This window comes from Petaurus breviceps, unplaced genomic scaffold (assembly GCF_028583685.1).
Source record: "Petaurus breviceps papuanus isolate PSGF00001 unplaced genomic scaffold, PetGlider_PUasm1.0 90823, whole genome shotgun sequence".
In the NCBI taxonomy this organism is placed as follows: domain Eukaryota; kingdom Metazoa; phylum Chordata; class Mammalia; order Diprotodontia; family Petauridae; genus Petaurus; species Petaurus breviceps.
This window is the reverse complement of record NW_027187352.1, coordinates 4,927,980-4,948,849: the sequence shown is the minus strand read 5'-3', so window position 1 is coordinate 4,948,849 and position 20,870 is coordinate 4,927,980. Positions and strand designations below refer to the sequence as shown.

General features: G+C 42.9%; 2 long non-coding RNA genes across 2 annotated transcripts in view; one reads left to right on the top strand and one right to left on the bottom strand.

Annotated features, from left to right (window-relative positions):
• The window catches only part of LOC138148276 (uncharacterized), a 19,388-nt gene extending 14,591 nt beyond the window's left edge, over positions 1–4,797 (bottom strand). The window contains exon 1 of the long non-coding RNA XR_011165000.1: positions 4,636–4,797. This is a non-coding gene — a long non-coding RNA (uncharacterized lncRNA). The remainder of the gene's footprint in view (positions 1–4,635) is intronic.
• The window catches only part of LOC138148277 (uncharacterized), a 22,453-nt gene extending 1,583 nt beyond the window's left edge, over positions 1–20,870 (top strand). Inside the window, exons 2-3 of the long non-coding RNA XR_011165001.1 lie at positions 5,870–6,024; positions 20,468–20,870. This is a non-coding gene — a long non-coding RNA (uncharacterized lncRNA). The remainder of the gene's footprint in view (positions 1–5,869; positions 6,025–20,467) is intronic.

Sequence of the window (20,870 nt, the reverse complement as noted above, 5' to 3'; positions counted from 1 at the left end):
TTTTAATGTAATAAAAATTATTCATTTTACAACTAACTTTGCTCTCTATCTCTAATTTATTCATTATTCACCTAGCCATAAGTCTCATAAGTAATATGTTCCATGTTCTTCTAATTTTCTCGTAATCTCTCTTTTTTTTCATTTTTCAAATGCTTTATTAACTTCTGATTTATATCATTCATTTCTGCCAGATTTTGAGTTACAAATTTTCTCCCCGTTTTTCCCCTACCCACCACCCCAAATAGCAGTCCCACAGGATATTCCCTCTTCCAATCTGCTCCCTCCCATATTTTCTCCCATACACCTTTCAACTTTTCCAGTGAATCTCTATGCCCCAGTGCCTGTATATCTCGTAATGTCTCTCTTTATACCTAAGTCATGTGTCCATTTTGACCTTATCTTGGGAAACGGTGTAAGATATTGGTCTATGCCCAGTTTCTACCAGACTGCTTTCCAGTTTTCCCAATAATGTTTGCCAAATAAACATTGTGAGAATAAAGTCACACAATGAGTTATTAACAGAACTATACCTGGAATCTAGATTTTTTGAATCCCAATTCCATTGCCATCAGCTCTTTTCCCTCACCCCCATACTTTATATCACCAGTGGTCTACTTCAATGACTGCTCTACATTGTAGGTTTCATTTGGTGGCCTCATTCACCTCTATGGCCATTTTTAAAGGACCATCCAGGACTTACCGATCCTGTAAAGCCTTCCCTGATCACCCCCATCCATGATAAATTCTCTTGGCTAAGATTCTCTAGTTAGCACCACACAATATTACACTAGCTCATACGCCATCTTATCCTGCAAGTATCAGTTCTGCTTTGGTTTAGTTTGAGTACAATCAAGAGAGACAAAGAGATGGCTCCCCTGGCATACTCAGTCTCCCAAAGTATCTCACAACCATAGAACCTCAGAGTGGGAAGAGGACCTCGAAGGCCACCTAGTCTCACCTTTACCTGAAAATGAATCCCTTCTATAACAATCTCTTTAAGTGATCATCCAACTGTGGTTTGAAGGGGAGGTGTCTGCTGTCTCCTGAGAAGGTCCATTCTACTTAGATAGTTCTAACTGACATTTTTATTGACATCAAACCTAAATGTACCTCTTTGTAAGCTCCACCCATTTCTCCTAGTCATGTCCACCAGGGCCAAGCAGAACAAGGCTCCTTCCTTGAGATAGCCTCTGGACACACTTGAAGATAGCTCCCATCTCCCTTTGAATTTGCTCTTTACCAGGGCCCCAGGAAAGCTCCTCTGAGTCCCCTCTAGGCCTTGCATCATACTCTGCCTCCCTCTAAGGCATTTGACACATAATAACATATATTTTATATTTATCTTTGTATGTTATCTCCCTACTAGACTAAATTCAATGAGGATATGGGCCATGTCCTATCCAATGTAGAACTAGATGAGTTGGAGGGAAAGAGTTCTGGATTTGGCATCAGAGGACCAGGGTTCAAATCCTAGCTTAGTTACATACTCCCTGGGTGAATTCTGACAAATCATTTACTGACCCTGGGCCTCAGTTTCCTCATCTGTAAAATGGATGTTGGACTGAAAAATCTCTAAGGTCCCTGACAGCTCTAAACCTATGATCTTACATTTATTAAGCACACAATAGGTACTTAATAAATTTTGTCAAACATTTCAACAAACTAAAGGATGGGGTAGGACCAGGTCGTTTCCAGTTCTCATAGTTAAAATTCTATATTCTAATATCCAGTTTGAATTTGAGTAAAAATCAAAAGGGAAGGAGAGAGACAAACAGATTGCCTGGTGTATGCAGTCTCTCAAGATTTCTCAGAATCGTAGCACCTCAGAGTGGGAAGAGGACCTTGCAGAACCCCTAGTCCCACCTTTACTTGAAAATGAATCCCCTCTATAACAAACACCCCCTTTAAGTGATCCCCCAACCTTGGCTTGAAAGGGAGGCATCCATTATCTCCTGAGATGGTCCATTCTGCTTGACATTCTATGTTCTGAGGTTCCTTCTAGCTCTGACATTCTATGTTCTATGTTCTGAAGTCCCTTCCAGCTCTGACAAAATGTGTTCTAGGGTCCCTTCCATTTTACGTTTCCATTTCAGATATACATAGCATCTGTCCTAAAAGGTAGGCAGGGTCAGACAAATCTTGGTCCCTGGCATACTGCATCTACCCATCAAGGTCTCTAATGCCTTTATAGACAAGTCACCCCTACCTATAGCCCTGATGTGTCCATTTACTTCTTAGTCATCCAAATTCTCTGACCAGTAGGTTGGAATTTGGTTGCAGGAAACTTTCTAAGAAAGTTGCAGAGTGAACCTGGAATCAGGAAGAAAGTCAGATGGACTGGAAGTAATTTTCAACCAGAGTGATCCCTGCTTTCCTCTACAGTGCACCTTCCTGGTGACCACAACCATCAGGGTTGCCAAGAATAGCATACCTCTCCCTCCTTGAATGGGGCTGGAGACACACTAACCCATTATTACCCTTTGAGAGCTCCGTTTTCACTCCACACTGAACAAGCTTTCTGTGTGCAGGGCCTCGGTCCTGGTCAAGGTTGTGGTAGAGACAGACATGAATAAGGTCCCTGCTCTCACACAGCTCATGGGATTGTAGTTAGGGACAAAAAGACAAACCACATCCTGAGTCAGGATGTGATGAGGATCATATACAGGGCTTGGCTAGATCAGAGTCAGAGTAGGGGAGAGTGCTTACTACAGTGCTGGGCAAATAGTAGGTGCCTAATAAGTGTTTGTGGGCCCCTGACTATTGACTGATATGTAACTGGGGGCATCAGATAAGGCTGGAGGAGACTGTGTTTGACCTAGGCCTTGAAGGATGAAGTAGTATTTCAACAGGCAGAGATTACAAAATTTAGAGTGTGAAAGCAGGGAGAAAATAATATGAGTGATACATATTCAATGTGAATAAAGGTATGGATGCTGGAGAGAAGAGGAGCCATTGGCAGGTTGTGTCCAGCTGACATACAGAGAAATCAGGAAAATCTCAGGGCTTAGAAGAGAGAAGGGAGGGGGAACAGTGGGAGCCAAAGAAGCAGGATAAAGTGAGCCTCCTATGAATCTACTTGATGTGACTGTCCTACTTCCCTCCCCTCTCTGATCTTCAGTGTGCTCAGGTATTAAGTGAGCAGCTGAATTGTACTGGAAGAGACACTTTCCAAGCTCCCTTTCAATACTGACTATGGAGGGATCCTGTCCAGCCCTGATGGTGTGTGTTCTAAACAACCTCCCACCTCTGATATTCTATGCTCTAAGGTTTTGCTGAACTCTGATGTGAACTATATTAAGGTCCTTCCTAGCTCCAACATTTCCATCTTAAATACATTTTATTGATGATACCTTTTATCTTTCTATCGCTTTTCTATCATTCCCCACTCCCTCATCACAGTGAATCCTCTTTTGTGACAAAGAAAAACAATTAAGCAAAAATATCTGCTTCAGATGTTGACCATATCTGATGATGCATATAATTTTGTATTTTGTGCTAGTGACGCCCCACCTCTCTACCATAAGGAAGGAGATATGCCTCATTATGTCTTCTCCAGGTCCTTCCATTATTCAAAGTTCAATTTCCTTTTGGTGATCTTTTAAAAAATGTATAATTTTTTTTCAAGAAACAAATATTTTTAACTAATCTGTATCTTCCACTGCTCCTGTCTTCCACTGAACAAAACAAAATAAACCAACCAACAACCCAAATCCCTTAATACTTATCTATGTAAACCAGCAAAACAAATTCCCAGAGTATCCATATCTGAAAATGTCTGACTCTTACTGCATTTTTTTTTTGCTTTTTTTTGGAGGGCAATTGGGGTTAAGTGACTTGCCCAAGGTCACATGACTAGTTTTTTGTGTTAAGTGTCTGAGGCTGGATCTGAACCCAGGTTCTCCTGACTCCAAGGCCGGTGCTCTATTCACTGCTCTACCTAGCCACCCCTCTTACTGCATTTTAAGTTCATCACCTCTCTGTCAGGTGGTGAGAGGCATGTTTCATCTTCATTCTTTTGGTTCATCATTATGTTGATCAGCGTTCTAAAGTTTCTCAAAGTTATTTTTCTCCATAATGTTATTATCTTTGCAGGAATTGTTGTCTCTCCCTTCTCACATGGGCAGCTGAGTGGTGCGATGGATAGAACACCAGGCCTAGAGTCAAGAAAACTTATTCTCCTGAGTTCAAATCTGGTCTTACCAGATTTACTTACCAACTGTGTGACTCTGGGCAAATCATTTAACCCTGTTTGCCTCAGTTTCCTCATCTGTAAAATGAGCTGGAGAAGGAAGTGGCAAACTTCTGCAGTATCTTGGCCAAGAAAACTCCAAACGGGATCATGAAGAGTTAGACACAACTGAAAATGACTGAAAACACACACACACACAAACACACACACACACTCCAGGCACTGTGATAAGCACTTCACAAATGTCATCTCATCTCATCTTCACAATAACCTTGAGAAGTAGGTGCTATTATGGTCCCCATTTTAGAGATGAGGAAACTGAGGCAAAGAGGTTAAGTGACTTGTCCAAGGTCACATAAATAATAAGAGTCTAGGGCTAGATTTGAACTCAGATCTTCCTAACTCCAGACCTAGCACTTTATCCTGGGTCATTCAGCTGTACTTACCTCTAAGCAGTTAATACTGTATCTCAGGAGACCTCAGAAGTCAACCTTCCCCCACCCAGTGCTGTGCAGGGAATTTTCCTTTAAAGCCTCTCTGGCAGGGGAGTCCTCCAGCCTCCAGTCCTTATACACATCCAGTTGTGTCACAGCATTCCAAGGCAGTTGGCTCTATGTGGAGGACAGCTCAAACCTAGTTGTTGGGAAATGTTCCCTTATAAGCATATGTCCTGTATGAACAGGGCTGGGAGGTCTCTGACAGCCTGCTCATAAAGGGAAGAGGCCTCCGGAACCCAGGCTTGTCTGAGTTCCAACAATTCTCTCCTCACCTTTCACAGGTGCCTTCTCCATTTACCCTGCCTCCAATATCACAGCACTCCTCCTTTGATTTCTGGGTTTGCTAATATAGTATTTGTTTTTATTTGCAAATCTTAAGGTTTACAAAATGCTTCACCCAGCTTATCTCCTTTTTCCTTACATCAGCCCAGTGAAGTAGGTGGTATTATTAGCCCCATTTTATAGATAAGAAAATTGAGGTTCATAGAGGTTAATAACAATAATAATAGTTAAGTTTTATGTAGTACTTTAAATTTTGTAAAATTATTTACAAATATCTCGGTTTATTTTTACTATGACCCTGGGAAGTCGGTGCTACTATTATCCCCATTTTACAGGTTAGGAAACTGAGTCATAGATTAAGTGACTTTTATTTATGTTATTTTATTATTTATTATTATTGTATTTATCCTTTTATTAAGGGGATTTGTTTTGTAAAACTTGAATTCTGTCAAAAGGCCACACCTAAGAACCTAGAGGGCCACGTGTGACCTTGAGACCATTCCCCACCCCTGAGTCTAACCTCCTCATTTTACAGTTGTCCAGAAAATGGAAGCACCTTCCCCACAGTTAATAAATACCAGAGTCAAGATTCTAACCCTGATCCCAAATTCAGGGGCCTCTCTGCTCTTTCATGCTGACTACCAGAGCAGAGACCCTGATGACAATGCAGAGAACTCTCTCTACATCCTGCCCTGGGCCCCAGCTATGCACTGGGGGAGGTGCTAGAAGTGACTCCATGATTTTACCAGCCTTGCCCCCAGAGGGGCCGTGGGAACAATACGGCCTCCCCTTCTTGGCTTTCCTCTAGGGCCAAACCCTAAAGGTCAGCAGCAGGCCCTAAAATAATCATGGCAATCATTTGTACTATCTACAACTTGGTTTTTTTTTTTTTACTTTCCAGGCTGCCATTCCTAGTAATTCCTGCTTCAGAATTAACAGCATCCCAGGGTTAGAAAGGACTTCAGAGGCCAGCTAGCCTAGCCCTCACCTGAAGCATGAATTCCTTCTGCATTCCAGTATCCAGAGCCATGGCTGAACAGAGAAGGGCACAGAAAGGTAGGCGATGGGGAAGAGAGAAGGGGATGGCATATTATTATCAGTGGAGCAGCTTGACCATCTCATGGGCTTCTCTTCTGGGGGAGCACCTACGGTCCCTCTGATCCATTATCGACCAGCTAACAAGGGAGGCATGGGACCACCAGGCTCCAAGGAAGTTGGAGCCAGGCATCTCTTCTTTCTTTGGCAGCCTCAGTGACAACATCCCAACCAAGGATGTGGTGATGGCAATGAGAATGGCAGGCAGCTGCCAATCTTTAGACCTCCCTGCTGGGGGGTAACTAGGGAGAGGGAAGGAGTTCAGAGAGGGAGGGTGTTTTCCTAACTCCCCAAAGTGGGATCCAGTTGGTATCAGTTTGTCATAACTCTGCCCTATTTAGGCCCCTGGCTGAGCCTGGACTTCCTCCAGTGATGGGTGGAAGGCTTGGTCCAGGCCAAGAGCCACGACCAAAAAATTAGAAGAGTGTTGGCTGACTTAAGCAAAGCCCCTTTCTCCTGTATCTGGGCCTCCCTGAGGCTGTGGGCAGTATGGGGTCTTGGGCTTAGAGGGATGCTGGAGGGACCCCACATGACTAGAGATAATGTACTCCTTTCTGCTACCTCTGCCTATATACACTGAGATGGGGGTGGGGTTGAGGGTGTAGAGAGAGTATGCTCAGCCAGGGTCTAGTGGCAGGTAAGCTATGAATCTCATCACCTGGGACAAGACCTCACCTACCATCATCTCAGAGATGGAGATAGATAAATGTTAGGATGGGGGAACTGGAATGAAGACAAGGATGGGGGAAGGGGGAGGTGAGCAGAGGCAGGTGGGTTGGACCTTTTCCCCCATCTAAAACCCCCATCCTCCTTGGGCAACATATATTCTAATTAGTATCAAATACAAAATCCTTGATTGCTGGCAATATCTTACTCTTGTCTTTGTATCCCTAGCACCTAATACAGTGCCTGCTATGTAGCATGATAGGCACTCATTAGAAGATTTAGAATCACAAAACCCTATCTTAGGATTTCAGAATCAGTGGTTCATTGTAGTTAGAATCTTTTAATAGGACGGGGCCTCAAGGGCAATAAAAATAAAAATAATAATGATAACAATAATAACTAGCATTTTGCAGCACCTACTATGTTCCCAGTCTTGTGCTAAGAGCTTTATCTCATTTTAGCCTCCTAATCACTTCCACTAAGCCATACTGTCTGTCCAAATAGCAACTCCTGATTCTATAATGCTTAAAGATTTGCAAGACCTCTGAGGTAGATAGCAAAAGTATTCTTAGCCTCATTTTATAGATGTAGAAACTAAAGCTACCCAGCAAGTAAATTTGAGCTTAAATTCAAAACCAGGTCTACTGACTCAAAATCCATTGAGCTTTCCACTACAATGGTCATCCTTCTACACACTAGGCAATAACCTCAGGGATTCATTGTTCCCAAGATGTGTAAATAGAAATGGTTGGAAAGATTATTTAGAGAAGTTAATGTATGACGAAACAAGGCAATAGAATGTTAAAGTTTCTCCATGCCCCATCCACTGACTTCTAGTACCCACTCTCCAATGGAGTGTCCTTGGGCAAGACATTCCCCTTCATTAGTCCTCAGTTTTCCTTTCTGAATAACATGAAAATTAGATTAGGTGGTTTCCATGGCCTAACCTAGATCTAACATTCAAGCTCCCTCTCAGTTTTGATATTCTATAGTTCATGTTATATAGTAGGTAGAGAGTTACAATTGGATCCAGTAAGATTTGAGTTCAAATCCTGCCTCAGACACTTACTAGGTATATAACCCTAGGCAAACCACTATCTGCCTCAATTTCCTCATCTGTAAAATGGGGATAATAATGACTTCTATCTCATAGAAGTCATTGGAAGGATCAGATGAGATAATCTCTTTGCAAACCTGTAAATGCTGTCATTATTTTGTACTATACATCCACTGCTTTGTGGACATAATTCTATATTAGTTTTTATAGGTATTCATTATATTAGTCAAACTACTTTAGGATTTTGGAATTGGAAGAGACCTTGATAAAGATCTAGTCTAGCTCCTTCATTTTACAGATGAGGAAACTGATAGACCCAGAGAGGAAAGGTACCTTGCCCAGGGTCACGCACTTTGTAAGTGTCAGAGGCAGGATTCAAACCGAGTTCCCTCCTGACTCCCAGTCCAGTCTGGGCTCTGCTATATCAGGCTGCCCATGAAATTTGAGGTCCATCTGAAATTCTGATCATGCCTCTAATTTTGAGTGATCTTCCTGTCAACCAAACTATGTCTTTCCCTTCCGAGTCACCTTCTTAAGAGAGCCCTCCACAATTAACACACATCTGATACTGTATCCCCAATAATTTTGGTATACAGTCTGCACACTTAAACTTGGTATTTGTTTCTTTGAATCTGTCCTTGAGAATTGTGTTTGCCTATTTCTCCTTCTTCCTCTTACACTTTAGCCTTTCCTTACAGCTCTGACATTCCTTGAGTTAAGAGGGAGAGAAGGGGCCTTTCCCAACTCCAAGCATCTCAGGCCATGCACCCCCAGGGAAACCCTCAGCCACATGAGCCAGTGGAGTGGAGGGGGCTGGGCAGAGGAGAAGCCAGAGCCTGCATCTTGTACACTCGTAAGTTCCTCATTGGCTGGCCAGCACAGGCAAGGGCTTTCTGATTGCTGATGCAACAACCCCCATCCTTACAGGGCTGCTGATGGAATACAGCTGTGCTGAAGAAGTTGGCAAAGGGATACGTGGAGAGTCAGGCTCTAATTTCAGGGCGGTCTCTACATTTCAGAACCTCGGCCAGTCTGCTGTGGTTTCCTGTTCTGGGGCTTTCTCTGACTCAGGAGGGAAAAATGTCACGTTGGCTGGAGGCCCTAGTTCCAAGGACCAATTTGCCTTTGGTACTGGAAATCAGAGCTGCTGGAGGACAAAAGCTATGATTGGTCTTTCAGGGCACCAGGGCCTTGGGATTCAGAGCTCCAGCCTCAGATATGGCCTCTTCCCAAGACCTTGCAAAGAATGCATTGAGAAAGTAAGGCTTCAGCATAGAACTCAAAGTCATGGTAGCATTTTAAAACCAGAGGGGCCCCTAGAATCCAGAAATTTCAGAACTAGATGGGACCCTAGAACACAGAATATTTGTGAGGGATGGGAGGAAACTAGCCTTAGAATCAGAGGCCTTGAGCTCATAAGCCAATTCCGATGCTTCCTACCTATGTGACCTTGAACAAATTACTAAATCACCCTGGGCTTTAGTTTCCTCATATATAAAATGAGGGGCTTGGACCAGATGGCCTTTAAGGGCCTCTCAGACTCTGGATCAGGGGCGCTTGAGATGTATGTATTGGTTTTTAAAAATATTATGATATAACTTATGAAAATATGTTTAATATGAATGTATATTTAGAGCCTATATCAGATTGCAGGCCATCTTGAGCAAGGTGAAGGGGAGGGAGGAGGAGAAAATTTAAAACTCAAAATCTTATGGAAGTGAATGTTGAAAACTAAAAATAAATTAATTCATTTTAAAAATGTTATGAGAGGGGCAGCTAGGTGGCGCAGTGAGTAGAGCACCGGTCCCAGAGTCAGGAGGACCTGAATTCAAATCTGACTTTAGACACTTAACACAAAAACTAGCCATGTGACCTTGGGCAAGTCACTTAACCCCAATTGCCCTCCAAAAAGCAAAAAAATAAAAATGTTCTGATAACTGAATTTACATATCTTTTAGGCAACAGCTAGGCAGCACAGTGGATAGAACACTGGACCTGGAATCAGGAAGATCTAAGTCCATTTCCAGACCTTAGACTCTTACTAGCTGTGTGACCCTGGGCAAGTCACTTAAGCTCTGTGTGTTTCAGTTTCTTCATATGTAAAATGAGGATAATGATAGCACCTATCTCGTAGCACAGTTGTGAGGATAAAATGAGATATTTGTAAAGTGCTCTGCAAATCTTAGAGCCCTATTTTTTAATAGTAGTTATGATAGGGGTAGCAAGATGGTGCAGTGAATAGAGCACCGGCCCTGGAGTCAGGAGGACTAAGTTCAAATCCAGCCTCAGACACTTCACACTTACTAGCCATGTGACCTTAGGCAAGTCACTTAACCCCAATTGCCCTGTCTTCCCCCTCCAAAAAGAAAAAAAGAAAAAAAAGTAGTTGTGATGAGGAGGAGGATGTCAGTGGCTTCTTTGTAATCCTATGTCTTTTATTTAAGACTGTGATTCTGAAAAGGGGTCCCTGGGCATCACCAGGCTGCCCAAGGGGTCTAGGGACACCAAAAAGGTTAGGAACCCCTGTTCTACATCTATGATGTTGTCATACTATGACTCACCTGTGAGACTAATTGTGTGGCCTTAGGTCAATCACCTGATCTCTTGGAACCTTAGTTTTCTCCTCTGTAAAGTGGGATAATAATAATAATACTAATGCATCTCCACCAAATCCCTCCTCATGGTCATTTCGTCAAGGTCATGATGTGGAGCTCTGCGGGGCTCAAAGACTAGGCCATCAGAGACCAAGCTTTGGGAGAGCCAACCAAGGTGGTGGCAAGTTCTGAGTGCAAACCCGGAGACTGACCACATTTCCACTGTTGGAGCACCAACCTCAATAAACGCAGACAGGCTCATCACCAGAGTGAGGAAAGCGAATATTTGGGGGCAGAGCAGTTGCTGAAACCATCTTCTAAGGCTTAGAGGTCTCGGGGCTGTGCCTGTGGAATAAACCATGCTGATGAAACAAATCCCTGATCCTGGAAGCTTTAAAGCATCAGTCAATCAATCCTTCATGCAACAAGCATTTCTTGATTGCTTACTATGTGCCAGGACCTGTGCTAAGCTCTAAGGTTATAAATATGACCCACCTAGCAGAGTGCTATCTAACATCACTGGGGGCAGAGGGAGGAATGCAGGGCAGGGTGTGGTAAGTGCTAATCAGGAAGGGTTTCCTGAGAAGGGTGACACAGAAGCTAGAGGAAGACATGGATTGGTTGATAGAAGGGGCATTCAAAGTTAGGGAAATGGCCAGTATCATAGTCTCTGTCCCCTCCCAATAGTCTCTGCCTGCCCTTAGGGAACTTACATTCTGATGGAGAGAGAGAAAACATCAATGAGTATATTCATATTGCATACAGAGAGGCAACATGCCCTAATGTTTAGTGAGCTGGCATCCAAGCCAGGAACACCTGGGTTCAAGTTCTGCTTCTAACACGTGCTGACTATGCACCCTGGAAAAATCGTTTGGCTTCTCACTGCCATAGACAACTTTCTAAGAATCTAAGAGAGTGCCTCTCCCTGCATTGACAGAGGGAGGGTCCTCATCGGGAAGTTACAGTGAAATCACAGGCCAGTATTCCCCCTATGATGCATATAAACTGCATACGAGGCAGTTTTGTTGTTTTGGGGGGAGGTTGCTTTTTTTTTGCTTTCTGGAGGGCAATTGGGGTTAAGTGACTTGCCCAAGGTCACATGGCTAGTAAGTGTGTCAAGTGTCTGAGGCTGGATTTGAACTCAGGTCCTCCTGACTCCAGGGCTGGTGCTCCATTCACTGTGCCACCTACCTGCCCCTTTTGTTGTGTGTTTTTTTTTTTTAAAGAAAACCCTTGCACGTGGGTACTTTATTGTTGTTCAGTTATTTCAGTCATGTCTAACACTTTGTGACCCCATTTGGGGTTTTCTTGGCAAAGATACTGGAATGGTTTGCCATTTCCTTCTCCAGCTCATTTTACAGATGAGGAAACTGAGACAAAGAGGGTGAAGTGATTTGCCCAGGGTCACACAGCTGGTAAGCATCTGAGGCCAGATTTGAACTCAGGAAGATGAGTCGTCCTGACTCCAGACCTGGCACTCTATCCATTGTGCCACCTAGCTGGCCCTGGGTGCTATATAGGAGAGTACTAATATTTATCCTCCAACCTTCATGGGATTGTTGTCAACCAAAATCATCGGTGCCCTCAAATTGCGGGCCAGGATCCTTAAACTCCCTTCCCCCATTTCTTGGTAGTTCTCTCCCTCATCCAACGGCTACCCTGAGGCTACATCTAATCTCACAATGGAGAGGGTGAGAGGTAATGGGAAGAGTCCCAGAGGTGGAGTTGGAATCCCAGCTCTGCCACTTAGAAACTGTGTGGCCTTAGGCCAGTCATTTCCATTCTCTCAGTCTTGGTTTCCTCCTCCATAAAGTGAAAGCCACCCACAGAGGATCCCTTCCTCTAAGCTTTTTCCCATTCCGTGGACACTAGTGTAGCACCAGCTGTGGAGTCCATTTGTTTTCTGTCTCTTGCTTTTGCCACACAGCTAGGTCAGGTCCTTCTCAGCTCATTCATTTTCTCTATAACCTTTATGCTTCTTCTGCCTTCTGGGTTACCAATGGAACTATGCTGCAAACTGCTTCTGTACTCCACGGCTCTCCACCTCTCTTCAGGTGTCCAACACTTCCATTGCCAAAGAGGTCTTATGGTGTAGTATCTGGTGTCAAGCTCAAATAGAATCAGGGGCATAAAGTTCCCTATGGACCACATCTTGACTTAGAAAACCACACATCAACATTATCTATGTTCTATTGAATTTTTATTTATTTTGTTAAGTATTTCCCAATTACGTTTTTATCTGGTTCCAACCACAGCGACTGCTGAACCTCACTGTGACAGGCAGAGTGTTTGATATACCTGGCATAGTGGAAAAAGGACAGAATTTGGAAGCAGAAAAACTGGGTTCAAATCCTGACTCTGTGTAACACTGGGTGAGTCTGCCTCTCTGAGCCTCAGTCTCTTTATCTATAAAATGATGGGATTAGACTAGATGATAACTCAGGTGCCTTCCTATCTATGAGCCTTTGATGCCTAAGGTCTTTCCTCGTGCTATGATTCTGTCATCTGACCCTAAGCCTGTGAACTGTTCATCTTTCCCACTTGAAAATATACATCCAATAATGAGACAGTGTAGTATGTTGGGGAAAATTCTAAATATGGGGTGCTGAATTTAGAGTCACAGGACCAGAATTCAAATCCAGCTTTATCACTTAATGCCTATATGACCTTGGACAAATCACTTACCCTCAAAGTCTAGGGCTCTTAACTGGTGGGGTTTTTAGATACAGAACCCCTTTAGCAGTCTAGGGAAGTCAATGAAACCCTTCTCAGAATAATGTTAATAATAATTGAAGGAAATGCTAAATTTCAGTAAGAGGTTAATGAAAATAAAGATGAATTTTTTCCCATCTAAGTTCCTGAAGTCCATGAAATCTATCCACAAATACTCAGGTTAAGAACCCCTCCTCTCAAAATATGTTGATTAATTGATAGGGTCTCCATTTCCTCATCTGTAAAATGAAGGGTTAGGCCAGATGGCCACCAAGGCCCTTTCTGCCTCTAGATAGATCACTCAATGACTTACTACTTGTACTAATATTTGCCTGAGCCACGTGGGCAGTCCTGGAGGTTGTTACATAATAATAATGTGCTTATTAAACACTCCAAAATAATCCCAATCATATTTCTATAGCATGTGAAGGTTTACAAAGCACTTTCTTCACAATGGCCCAGTACAGTAGGCAGTGCTTGTATCATTATTCCAGTTTCACAAGGAAGGAAACTAAAGCTCAGTCAGTCATTAACTGGCTAGCTTGAGATCAGACAACCTATAAAAGGCAGAGCTGGAACTTGAACCCAGACCCTCTCCCTCTAAATCTGATCCTCTTTCTATGACAGTACACTGTAAAAGAGCCAACGGTTTCGTTCCCTTGGTTCTTCCTCTCACCAGGCACACCAAGGCAGCCCTTACCACATAAGTCTCCACGATGGCCAAAAATATTCCCCTGGTGACGAGACTCTCCAAAACTCACTGGCCTCTACTCAAAGCTCCTCCAGCTCAGTAGGACCCACCTGAGATTGGCCTCTGTTGACATGGCCTTTGAGAGTCCAGGGTCCCCCTCCACCTTCCTCAAGAGGAAGGGTTTATAGAGAAAATCCATTTTATAGTTGGAAAACTCAAGGCAGACTGACCTAGAGTCACCTCCCCTTCATAATAAGGTCTTTGATGAGGATGTCAGTTAAGTGAAGGAGGCCCATTATATATCCAAGTTATATAAGCATTCCTGAATTGTATAACTGTGCTGTTTCTTTTACCCTAGGTAAAGGCAGGGATTGTGCTGGGGTATGTGTGTGTGTATGTGTTTTTGGCCAGAGGTGGGGGGTGGGGGGAGAGTGGGGGAAATGAGTGGAAAGTAATGGCAGGCAAGGCAAGGGGAGGGAGAGAGAAAGCAGTGGGATTGTATCAATGCTCACATTGTTTAGGCCCCAGAGGATTCCCTGAGCATCGGGGCTGGAAGGCTGCATGTGCTTCTGGGCACCGATTCTGAATGAGGACTTCTGTTCTCCATGCTGGGGCTGCTTTGACCAAAGGTTCTCCCAAGAGTGGCTTGGGAACTCCCTATGGTCACCATTGTCTCCCCTTCTACCACTACACAACCTCCCTCTCCCTGAAATCCAATCATTCACCAAATGGATGTTGTTTTTCTCCTGAGACTCTTCACTCTTCCATTCTCTCATAAAAACCATCTAATTCAGGCTCTCATCACCTGTATTGTAAAGTCTCCTGAATGCTCTTGCTTCCATCAGTTTTCTCCCCTCTCCATTCTAACCTGCACATACTGCTAAGGTCATCTTCCTAAAGCTTAGCTGGAATTATACCCTTCCCCTGCTCAAGTACCTTCAGTAACTCCCTACTGCCAACAGAACAAAGTCCCAACTGCTCAGTCTGACATTTATGCCCATAATATGATTCCAACTTACCTTTCCAGCCTTATTTTCCACATACTCTAGGTTCTCAGCAAACTAGGATATTCATTGTTTCCCAGTCTTGCCTAGTCTTTCCTCCCTCTTCTGTGCGGGCTATATTACCTCTTCTTTTTTTTTTTTTTAAAGCAATTGGGGTTAAGTAACTTGCTCAAGGTTACACGGCCAGGTGTTTCTGGGTGGGTGCTAAGTGTCTGAGCCCGGGATTCGATCTCCAGGTCTTCTCAACACTGGAGCCGGTGCTCTTACTCACTGTGCTACCTGGCCGCCCCTATATTACCTCTTCTTAATAATAGCTAACATTTATATTTATACACACACACATAATCACCTACTATGTGCTAGGCATATTATCTCATTCAATCCTCACAATAACCCTGTGAGGTAAATGCTATTAGACCCATTTTTCACATGAGAAAACTGAGGCGGAGGTTAAATGACTCTGCCAAGATCATATAGCTAGTAAGTGCGTAAAGACAAATTTGAACTCAGGTCTTCCTGACTCTAGGTCCAGCGCTCTATGCAATATGGTACCACCTAATTGTCCCAAACTTATCTCAGGCTATTAAAATAACTAACTTTTAAGTCCTAGTTCAGGTACTACTTCCCTCCAGGAAGTCTTCCTTTATCCTCTTTCCCATCCCACTACAGCCCACTAGATGTGCTCCTTCCTGGATCTCTCTGCCATGTTGTTAAGCTCCTCTGAACATAACAATGTTTGAATTAGTAGCATACTGGTATGTGTCTCATCTCCCCACTAGACTCTAATAAGAGCTTCTGTTTCTATAACAGAGGTTTACAAAGAGCTTTGCCTAGCAGCAACCCAAAAGGCAGTTAACAAGAGATTGCATGAATGAATGAAAAACCACTTTTTAACCCAGCCACACCCAAAGCAAACCAAGCTTGAGGTCTGAGTGGTGAGTTCTGGTGCCCTCTGCTGGCCAATTTGGACCATGGCTGCCCACACAAGGTACCTCCTTCAGGTTCCACCGATCATCCTTGCCTCAGTACTGGCTTGTGTTCTAAAAGTGTGCCAGTACTACTGCTAATAACCCCTCACATTCAGAAGACCATCTTCTGATTTTCTAATTTCGATACCCATCATCTAATTTAATTTGAGCCTCACAATCCCTGTGAGATAGGCAGTGCAAATATCCCCACTGTTTATATGCAAAGAATAGCAGATTTGGAAAAGAACACAGCCCCGAATAATGTGGCTCCAAACCATCCTTCTAACCTTATTGTGCCATTTCTTACATTTTGTATTCAGTCCAAACTTTCCTTGAATTCAACATACCATCTCCCTCATCTGCATAATCACACAAGGCTTAGTGTTGAGGAAAAAGTTAAGTCAGCAAACATTGATTAAGCATTTGCTATGTGCCAAGCAGTGAGCTAAGCATTTGGAATACAAATACAAGCAGAAGGAAAACCAATCCCTGCCCTCAAAGAGCTTACATTCTAATTGCGGAAGACCTCACATAAAAGGAAGCTGAAATGGGAGAAGGGAGATAGGAAGGAGACCCTTTTGCTCAAATTTGATGGAAAAATAAATTGGGAGAATAAGGACTCCAAAGAATGAAGGAATGAACATAGCTGGCTTGGGTACTTTCTTTAAAATGGAGACTCCAAAAAAGTGGCCAATCAGAGGAAGGGGCACAATAACCTTCGAGGCTGAGAAACCTGCTGGGTCATCCAGAGCAGATCCCAGAGGGGAATGAAGGAGCCAACACTGAAGGAAAGAGCAATAGATTTGGAATCAGAACATGAGTTCTGACTGCCACTTTCTCCCTGTGTGACCTGAGGCAAGTGCCTTAAATGTCTCTAGACCTCAGGATCGTCATTAGACAAATGACAGGTTTGGACTAGATGACTTCTCTGGTCCCTTCCTGTTCTCTGTCTATGTATGTCCTGATGCTGTGGTCCAGCCCCCACTCCTGGAATGCCCTTCCTCCTCATCACAGTCTCTCAGAATCTTTCTCTACTTTAACGGAGCTCAGATCACTCTTTCTCCATGCTGCCTTCTCAGATTCCTCAAGTCCTTAGTGCTCACCCCCTCCTCCAATTAATTACCTGGTGTTTCATTATAATCCAGCTCCTACCCACTCTCTCTTGGTAGTCTCATCAGCTCCAGGGGGTTCCGTTCCCTCTCTAGGGGAGGCAATGTGGAACAGTCCTGAACTTGGAGTCAAAAGACCTGAGTTCAAATTCCAGCTCTGTCACTTATTTGTTGTACGACCTTGGCCAAGTCCTGAAGTTTCTCTGAAACTCAGTTTCCTCACATAAAATGAGGCTATTGGAAGAAATGACCTCTAAGATCTCAAGCCTCTGACTCCCCTATCTATATGGCCATCAGTCATTATCCTTCTGGACACCCAGATTCACAATCATGGAGGCATCTGTGACGCTTCACTTTCACTCATCCCCCATATCCAATCAGTCTCCAAGTCTCAGTGACATCACCTCCACATCTCCCACATCTGTCCCCTTCTCTCCACGACGTTACTAACCATTCACGTCCCCTCTCACTTCTCTCCTTGACTCCTCAGGACTATATTACAACAACTTCCAAATTGAATTCCCTGATTATAGTATTTCTCCTAACTAGGAAGAAATCTCCTCTTCCTAGCAATTGCTAAAATAATCTTCCTAAAGCACTTCTGACTAAATCACTCACCTCCTAAAAACTTTTCAGTGACTTCCTATTGCCTCTAGAATAAAATACTATCTTAAAACGCTTCATCTCGGGGTGGCTAGGTGGCACAGTGAATAGAGCACTGGCCCTGGAGCTAGAGGACATGAGTTTAAATCTGGCCTCAGACACTTAACACAAAAACTAGCCATGTGACCTTGGGCAAGTCACTTAACCCCAACTGCCCTCCAAAAAGCAAAAACAAAAAAAAACCCAAACCTTCATCTCTAACCCTAAACTACCTTTCTGCACTTATTACAAATGACTGCCTTTCACACATTCTAAAATCATGAGCCTGCCTTGAGGAATCCCCAGGTCACCTCCAGCTGTACTGTGGAATCCACTTCCCACTGCCACCTCCTGCTTCCTGTCTCAAATCCCAAATTCCCCATGCTATTTCTCTTCCTTACGAGGCAACAGACCACTACCTCCTATGAGGTCTGGCCTTGAGAGTCAATTTGAACCATTTGGACTTAATTCTCAATGGTCAGTATATTCCCACTCTGTTTTATTCTATCACAGTGATGCTGAAACACCCCCCTCCAAAAATGAAATTTAGCTTCTCTAACCTCAACTGCTCAGTCTCTTATTTCCATCCATCTACCAGAGGTGAGGAACCTTCAGCCTTGAGGCCACATGTGGCCCTTTAGGTCCTCAAGTGCAACCCTTTGACTGAATCCAAACTTCACAGGACAAATTAAAGTTTGGTTTCAGTCAAAGGACCACACTTGAGGACCTAGAGGGCCACATATGGCCTTGAGGTCACAGATTCCCCACCCCTGGTTTCTAAACCCTATTCCTCCAATGTCTTGATAAAGATCTACCTACCCCTTCCATTGCGACCTCTGGAACATCAGTTGTATAATTAACAAATTTTCTTCCATCTTAAATCTTTTCCTTTCTCTCTCCTTTCATCTTTTGTGACTCTCTAAGATCTCACCCCTTCCAGGGGACACTGAATCCCTTGTCATGCTTTTTATCACTGATTATACTTTCTCTCATAATATCCACCCTCCTACCCACTGGTTGTGGTGGAAGAACTCTAATACTCCTTCTCCAACTTGCAGTTTCTAGAGTCTGTTTCTTCCATCATAGCTCAGCATTCTTCTTCTGCATTGAGGTTAATGTTATCCAAACTTATTACTCAATCCAGATTCTGGTATAGCACTTACTGACCTAGCCTCAAGTTACTCTCCCTTCTTTCTCAATACAAACGTATAGTGCCTGGCTCAGAGTTTTTCCAAACCCACTTCCTGACTTTTATTCTAGGGACCTTCAACATACATATTGATGTTACCTTAAATTTTCTGACTTGCCAATACCTCAGTCTACTCAATTCCTATGAATTACCCCTCTACTCTACCTCAGCTATATACAACAATCATCACACCTTTAACCTTGCCATCACTTCCAAATACTCCACTTCTGTGTTCATGAATGACAAAATTCCTTTATCTGATTGTAATCTTTTATCATTCCATCTTTCCCTGCCCCTTATGACCCATATCTATCTTTCATTTTCACCTGGATCACCAATTTCTCAACTTCTTAGTATTTTCCCAGATCATCATTCCTTGACTGACAACACTCCATCTTTCCTAATCTTGACCAATTTGTAAACCAGTTGAATTTACATAATCCCCTGTTCTTAAATCTCTTGCCCTCATGTACTATCTATCACTGCACATACCTTGATCAAACCCCAACTCTCATCACCTACCTCCTTCCTTTCTATTCACTTAATACTGAACAGAGACAGAAAAAGCCATGGGGCTGCTGACTGGGTCCATTACAACTTAAAGCTATCCAATCTCAACTGGGTCCTCCCAGCAATAAGGCAAACATTCCATTCCTCTGGATTCATTCGTTATTCCACTTACCATGGGGCTGTTCTAAACCTAATTGTCTCTTCTCAAGCACCCTTCCTCCCATCCTCAGGTAATGGTCTTTTCTCAGTTCTCATCCTTCTTGATCTCTCTGCAGCATTTGACAATGTTGATCACATTCTCCCCTACTGGACACTGTCTCCTCTCTGTGTTCTTATCCCAGGGTCCTGACTGCTCTTAGTCTCCTTTGACAGATCTTCATCCTTGTCACACAAAGAGGGGATACAAATTAAAAGCAAAAACAGTACCTGCCTTTCTAAAAGAAGACTTTCTCTCTCTGTCATACATACATGTTCATACATACTCACATACATATATACTAAGATATATACTTATATGTATGATATATATGTATAGATACATATTTATCTCAGTATATACAAGATAAAACAGAGAAAATGGAAGTTAATATCTGTGATGAATGAAAAGCCAGAGAAACAGAGTTTGGGTAATTAAAATCAATTTATTAATTAGGCTAGCAAATAATCAATAAATTGATGGTCAGTGGTCTCCCTCCAACAAAAGACAAAACAAAAAGACTAAAGCATTCAGGAAATACCTGAATGTTTAAATACCTTTGGAAATGGAGATACCCCTAACACGTGAATAAATCCCAATTGGTATTATAATGAGAAATATTATAATTAGAAGGTGGGCTAAAAGTCTTCAGCTCCTCCTGCTAAGAACATGACTTAATCATGAAACTCAGCCACCTCCAGCAATCTGGACAAAGGAATCCATCTCTACCCATACCACTCTGGTTATTTTTCTCCTTCATAAGCTGGATTCCCCTAAACTCTAATGGGGAGGGTCTACAAGGGCATAAACTTACTTTCTAAGGACAAGAATTCACCTAGATTGGATTCTGTTTGTAAGGTCTTCTAATTGGGTAGGGTCCTACTCAATGTCAAAGAGCATATACCCAGGGAATTTGGGCAATCTCATCTATCAGCCTTGTCCTTCAGATACTGGCTAAATGACCTGCAAGGGCTGGTCCCTGAATGAGGAAATAGAAAGGAAATACCTCAATCCTAATTTAATCATTGGTTACTAATATAAAAAATAATCATGTATCTTGCTTTAGAGGAGATGGTACTAACAGCTATGGGGACCAGAGAAGACCTTCTGGAGGAGGTGGCTCTTAAAATGAATCTTCAAAAAAAGCAGGAATTCTAAGAATTGGAGGTGAAGAGGAAGAACATTTCAGGCAGAGGTATGCTAGCAAATATTTAACAACTAACTTTCTTGGGGGAAAGGACCCACTTTTAAATTTAATCTGCATTATGAACATTTTCTCTACCACTTTCTTTAGTCTAGATAATCAATAAAACAATAAATCAAGTCCCAATTTACAGCATTTGTGGATTTCTGAGATGTAAATACACTAAAAATTTAAAAATCTGATCTCTTGAGCTAGTTCAAGCTGGCTCCAGCACACCCCTGATTCCAAGTATGGGGGACAGACAGTACATGCCACACATACACAT